Source organism: Salvia hispanica, chromosome 1, assembly GCF_023119035.1.
Source record: "Salvia hispanica cultivar TCC Black 2014 chromosome 1, UniMelb_Shisp_WGS_1.0, whole genome shotgun sequence".
In the NCBI taxonomy this organism is placed as follows: Eukaryota; Viridiplantae; Streptophyta; class Magnoliopsida; order Lamiales; family Lamiaceae; genus Salvia; species Salvia hispanica.
In genome coordinates, this window is record NC_062965.1 from 39,592,312 (window position 1) to 39,599,924 (window position 7,613).

At 30.8% G+C, this 7,613-nt stretch overlaps 1 long non-coding RNA gene across 1 annotated transcript; it reads right to left on the bottom strand.

The window, feature by feature from the left end:
* Nucleotides 1-228: 228 nt before the first annotated feature.
* Nucleotides 229-678, bottom strand: LOC125205706. Its single transcript, XR_007173827.1, has 2 exons — nt 613-678; nt 229-423 (listed from the first exon to the last, which is right to left on the bottom strand). It is a non-coding gene; the product is annotated as an uncharacterized LOC125205706 (long non-coding RNA).
* Nucleotides 679-7,613: the final 6,935 nt, after the last annotated feature.

Sequence of the window (7,613 nt, forward strand, 5' to 3'; positions counted from 1 at the left end):
ACCCGTATGTCCATTGCCATTGTATATGACCCGTAGGTCCATTGCCATTGATATCAGACCCAGGGAATGATTGTCACAGATCCTCTTTAATTCAATTATTCAAATAATTCCAAACCATGTGAAAACATATCAATTGCATCAAGTACATATTTCTAGCATATTTCATCCAATAATACCATTATAATATATGACATATATCCATTGCACAAATTACATATTCATATCATCTTTCACAGTCAATATCAAATAACACATAACTATATCATGTTCGTATCATATAGTCCAAATATTCACTCTAAGTCAACACATAGCAATTAACCACATAATACATGTAAAATTAAAAATGTGATTTATACACACCTGATTATGATAGGAAAACTTACTGAATCCCTGAATCCGAGTTATAATTTATAACCCTTGATCCTATAAATTATAAAAGCAAGATTTAATTGGAGAAAATAATTTATTTAACTACTATCTACATATAACCAAAAATATATATACATCAAATATATAGATGCAATCATACGCATGACTAAAAAAAGTCGAAATCATACGCATGATTAAAAATCAAAGTGTATTGTATAAATTGAGATTAAATAAACTTCTCACCTATTTGCCCAAAATATTTCCTTACTTTTTCTTTTCTTCAGCTAACCTCTTCTAACCCCTTCTAATATCTCTTTTTCTAAAAGTTTTTTGCGTATAAAAATATATAATTGTATACAAATGTTCACATTGCACTAGCCGACTTAAACCAACAATTTGGAATGTTATTACTCCAAGTGGCAATCCTAAGTACAGGTGGTGTTACGTGTCCTCCAACATGAGTTTACAAAAATCATTTAATAGTCAAAATTCAAATATATAAATAGAGTTAGTAATTAGGAGATTAGTCATACTTAATTTTGTGCCTATATGTATAAGAACGTGTATATATATATAATTAATGCACAAAATACTTCCACAATTCCATGCACTCATTTACGTTAGTACATGCGCACACACACATTTAAATAATTATGGCATATATATACTAATTTAATTATAAAATATATACACATTCATATTTTATATTCTCGTGAATCAAAACTATCTATATATTCGACTATACCGAGTCGATCATAACCATAAATATATTCTCTATGACACACCCATATCTCTGTAGTATAAACGACAATAAAATATGTCATGATAATATAATATGATAATATGCAAAATAATGCAGGTTTCGGGCTAGGGATGTCACATTCTCGACCAGAATAAGCAAACTGTTCAACAAAGTAAACATTGTATAGAGGGAGCACATACCTAAATATGTACTCCCTCCGTTTCACCATAGTTGAGTCATTTTACCATTTCGGGAAGTTACTTCATAGTTGAGTCATTTCCTTATATGGTAACTTTTTTCTCTTTCATACTTTACTCTCTCTTACTTTATTCTCTCTACTTTATTCACTTTATACTTTATTCTCTCTAACTTTTCCTCTCTCTTACTTTTTTATCTATTTATTTAACACACTCGATATTTATTTTTAACACTCCGTGCCGAAAAGTTTCGCCTCAAATGTAAGCACAATTTAGTGCAAATAAGCAATTTTTGTTACCCAAAATGCAAGATTTCAAATATTACACAACAATAAGCACATTTTACACTAAATTAAGCAAACAAAACAAGAATTAATCACATTTATGCATAGTTAAAGACAAATTAAGCAACATTTCGACATGATTAAGCAAATAATTTTCACAAACAAATATTATTCCAAAAATAAATATTTATCACGGAATAAAGCAACCACAAGAAGAATTAAGCAACAAATCCATCGCAATAAGCAAATTGAAAACAATACTATGCAAAAACACCAAAATTGTGGACATCTAAACACACACGAAAACGAAATTAAACAGATTAAGCAATTGAAATCAACAAACATAACTTCACGAAACAAGAACCGGGCCAATCAGAAAATTACCAATTCGCGACGATTCTTCAACGTTAGGCTCTGTGGTCTTCGAAATCTCTCGTCTTTTGGATATTTTTCGAATTGCTGGTCGGTTGATGGACGCGGTTTACGTTGTGTTGATAGAAGCGTTGGACTTTGCTGTTGCCGGAACTGTGGTGAGCGCCGGGATTGGGTTAGGGTTTTCAATTGGAAATGTGTTTTTGGAGGTTTTTGGAGTTGAAAGCGGCGTAATGAGAAGTTGATTCGATTGGAAAGAGACCGTAAAGATTTGAAGGAAGTTGAAGAGAGTGGAAAGATGGTGTAATTGAGTGCCCACTCAAATTTCGCTCATCAAATTAGAAGAGCGTGCGTTAAATACATGAACTGACTACTTTACCCTTTAATGCAATGAAAATGCTAAAAAATGCAATCTCAGTTGATGAAATCACAACCCCACATCTATATATCTAACGCCTTATCAGTAGGATGTTATAAGTCTAAGTGTATAGGGAGTGTAGTGCTGCTCCCCTATAGAGTAATATTTAAATACAATAAAATTTTAAACGTGCACATTTTACATAAGTATTGTGATTTTCGATATTAATAACTGACAATTATATATGTAGACCAACATTTTGTAGACCAACAATTATATATGTAGACCAACATTTTGTACTTCCACCTTCCTAGAAAAGATGATTCTTACCTAGTATGACACAGGATTTTAATTATATAAGAAAATTGATAAATATGCTAGTGTTTGATTTAACGAGTTACTTTTATAAGTTATAGGATTGATTAAAAGTTAAAATATCAAGTTTTCCCATAAATAAGTTATGTGGGGTTTTCGGAATATTTATCAAACTGAAATTTTAGGTTAAAAACTAACTTAATTAAAAGTAATTTTTGTTTATTAATTTGTTTAGAGTTGGTCGAGAGTTTCATGACAATTAAGACTGATCATATTATGGGATTGCCAAGATTCCAGTCAGTTCAATCATTCTCTATAAGTTTCATTAATCATTCTTCTTACTTCTCCCTTATCCTAAAATATGGGATTGCCAATGAAATTTCTTGCATGGTTAATTCTTTTTGATCATTTGCATAGCTATTATTAGCATATCAAAACCTTTGATTTTAATAACATCTTGGATCTCATTAGAAATCCTCCCTCTCCAAGACGTTATAAAAATCAAACGCATATGATATGCTAGTAATAGCTTAAGCAAATGATAAAAGAATTGACTACACAAGAAATTTCATTGGCAATACCATATTTTAGTGAAAAGAGAGAATGAAAGAAGAATATGATTGATGCATAAACGTATAGAATGACTGAAAGGGTGGTAATAAAGAGAGGAACACGCCCAATGATCGTTGGAGTGTGCGCAGCGACCGCTCCACGAGATCCAGTAGCTACGGGATGATTGCCAGCGACCGCTGACCGCTGATCAAGAGACAAAAGCTACGGACCATTATACAGTGACCGCTGGCCAATGTGCAGCGGTCTGCTGGAAAAATACGGCGCACAGATTTGACCTACTTTCTCCCCAAAATTTACCATATTGTGCTGAATATTTACCATAATTATGGTACACAAAAATTGGGCTATAAATACCCCCTCAAACTTCATCATTAAGGATCTTTTTTTGGTTGCATAATTCTAGAGAATAATATTTTGATAGTTCTACTTAGTTCATCAAGTGCAAGAGTTCTACAAGGATTCAACCTTTGGGTTTTATTACTTTAGTTCTTATGTTTTTATTGTTTCCCCTAAAAACTACTATGTCTTTAGATTATTCAATCATGTGTAACTAAATTCATAGAATTCTAGGAATGTGTTAGTAGCGACTTTAGTTATACAGTTCTTATTTATTTAATATATGTTTTGTTCTTTACTTCGTTTCTATTCTAAGTGTTGGATAATCGCTTTACGTTTGAGTGACACATTCTGTGATGATTTATTGACTTGCTACATAATCGTAAGAGGAGGTTGGCGAGTTAGAAGAGCTTAGTTGACACAGTAATTAGCTTCCCTTAAAACGGGACTGTTAATTGAGAGTGGAGGCATCTTGAGAGTCTTAGAAGCTTTTAGGAGTTTCAAATCTTATTGTGGGATGGAGGGAGTATAAATTATAGTTTAATTTGATTATCTATTTCACTGCAATAATATATACACATATACAAAATTGAAATTTTGAAACAAATAATAAGATTGCCATTATAAGTTTTTTAATAAAATTAGTGAAATTAAATGTTTTATTTATTCTTATGGTAATTAAGAGAAATGGAAGTGAAAGAGTTTTAAGAGTCATTTTAATTATCGTAGATGTAATTAGTAGTTCTAAAGCCTTCCGTATATGTTAGTATTATAAAGTTTAAATTAATTAGATTATTTGTGGGACATTAAAAGTACATCTATCATAAATATGTGAGTAGGGCTGGGAAAAAATATCGAAAAAATGATATATCGCTCGTATCGTATTGAAAAATATCAAAAAATTATCGAATTTTCGATATATCGTAATTTTCGATACGATACGATATCGTATCGTAAGTTTTCGATACGATAACGATATGAATTTCCTTATATCGCGATATATCGTTTTATATCGAAAATACGATATGTATCGAAAATTTTCTATATATCGATATTTTCGATATATATCGATATTTTATTTTCGATATATATATCGATATATATCGAAATTTTCGATATATATCGAAATTTTCGATATATATCGATATTTAACGATATATCGAATTTCGGTACGATATATCGAAATATCGATACGATAACGATATGAAATTTTTTTATATCGAAAGTTCGATATATCGAACTTTCGATATATCGAAATTCGATATATCGAAACTTTCGATACGATAACGATATGAAATTCTTTCATATCGATATTTTCGATACGATACACGATACAACGTTTTCGATACGATATATCGTATCGACCCACCCCTATATGTGAGCAATAATTAAATGGAATATTAAATTGGCATATCTTAATTCTCTAAGCGCTTCTTTCCCATGTTAAATTTGATCCATATCAAAAGCCATTAGGGATCTCGGTGCATGGAATTGGAATTGAATTCCAAATCATTTGTTTGCTAAAATTATAGGAAATTGTATTTATATAAATTATGCACACACACTCACATAGTATGTGTAGTGTGTGTTTCTGTGTGTAACTGTATGTGCGTGTGAGTGTGTGTGACTGTGTGTGTATGTATGTGTGTGACTGTGTGTGCATATGTGAATGTGTGTAACTGTGTGTGAGTGTGTGAGTGTGTTTGTATGTGTAAATGTGTGTGCGCGTCTGTGTGTGTTTGTTTGTGTGTTTAACTTTGTATACGTATGTGGGTGAGAATGTGACTCTGTGTAATTGTGTGAGTGTGTGTAACTGTATGTGTGTATGTGTATGAGGATGTGAGTGGGTGTGTGTAAATGGATGCGTGCGGCTGTGTGTGTTTGCTTGTGTTGTGTGTGTAAGTGTGTGTGTAACTTCGTGCATGCATTTGTGCGTCTGTGTGTGTTTGCTTATGTGTATGTGTGTGTGCAGAGGCGGGCCTATGTTGTATGATGGGGTTCTAAGGATTCCCCATCAATTTTTGGTGCTACTATATTATACATATGCATGAAAAATAATATAAATCCATCCTTACTCGGTTAGTTGAGCTATCTGGGAACCAATGGACTTGGGATCAACTACTTCTAGCAGTGTTTTTTTTATAATGTGGCCTTCTTTTAGATTTTTCTTCTCTATTAATCAATTTATTTTTATGATTCTCATAGTTAATTCATTAAATACTAATTAATTTATTTATAGTATATTTTTTATTTTCTCACCCTAGTAATTTTATGTAAACTTGTGTATTTATATAAATATTGTTATTGTCAAATTATAAAGTAATATATCTTAAATTTATATTGGTAATTCTTAAATTGTTTATCTTTCATCATAATCTCTATCTCGTAGCTCTATAATGTACTTGTTGGACTGTTTATGACGTAAAATTATAAAGTAATGTATCTTTAACTTAATTATATTGATGATTCTTAAATTATTTATCTTTCACCATCCATCTCTATCTTGTAGTAGCTTTATAATGTACTTGTTGGACTGTTTATGATGTCTTTGACAAAAAATATGGAGTACAACAATTGTTAACATTCCTCACATATGTAAAAAATATTTTCATTAGTGGACGACACGAGTTTTAATTCGTAATAGGTAAAGTAGGTATAAATTAGGAATGACTTTCCATTTTTAGTATGACACTAATTTTGGTGGACGGACGAAAATGGAAAGATATAACTATTATTTTGTGGACGAAAGAAGTACTAGGAATTTGGACCCCCAGTATCAAAATCCCGTCGTCCGCCACTGTGTGTGTAACCTTGCATATGTATATGTAGGAATGTCAATGTAGCCCGCAACCCATGGGCCGGCCCGAATAGCTCGCCAAATTTACAGGGTTAGGGCTGAAAATTTCTAGCCCGATAAAATTACAGCCCGATTAGCCCGCACCCGATTAACCTACAACCCGTTAGGGCAAGACCCGAAAACCCGATGGGCTGGCCCGAAAACCCGATAAAATTTCTATCGTTCTATTTGTTTGACTCTAATTCGACACTTCATTGATTATTTTATAATATAGATTACTAAAAACATAACTTTCAATTTTATATATTAAATATATAAATTATATATTAAATTTTTATCAACATAATAATAGATATATAAATTAGAAACTTCAAATTCACTAAAAAATATATTTAAATTTCTAAAACATGCTTTAAAATTTCTTGATGTTTATGTTTTATTTTGCATAAATCTCAAATATTAGTATTTATATTCGTGGTTGTATGCAGATACAGTATATGCATACAACCACGAATATAAATACATTGTAAAAAAATGTCAATTGGGGTATTAATGTCAATTTTCAAAAAGTTAGGTATAATTAACTTTTAAAAAATATCTCAAAACCTTAAATTATTGCAAATATCTCAATTTAAATTATTTTTTCACACAACATAAATCAAATTTAAAATAATTTTATAATGATTCCAATGAAATCTTAAATGCATATGTTCCGGTATCAACATTTGAAAAAGAATATCGTAATTTTTCATATTTTCGACGGCCAACTTAATATCAATATAGATAACACAATATGTTAATATAAAATGTGTACAATTATTAAATTGTGTTGACATATCCAATGCATTGTGTAGATATCTTTAATACACTATATTGACACTGCGATTCAAAACCCTACATGTGGTAGTTAAACTTATCTTTTTAATATTAAAATATGAAAAACAAAATTACACATGACAAATTATAAATCATTAGATCTCTTAATTCATATGGTCTTAAATTAGTTGTAGTTAGCAACTAAGAAGTGAGTTAGCAATTGATCACACCCCTGTATATGTGTGTGCGTGTGTGTGTGAGAGATTATGTATGACTGTGTGTGTTGTGTGATTGTGTATGACTGTGTGTATTGTGTGTGTTTTGTTTATGTAGTGTGTGAAAATATCTAATTTTATAATTGTTTGGAATTCTAATTTCCTACTTTTGATATGAATTCAAATTGTGAAAATGGAATTATAATTTAATTCTAAATTCAGATATTGTGCGGTAGCAA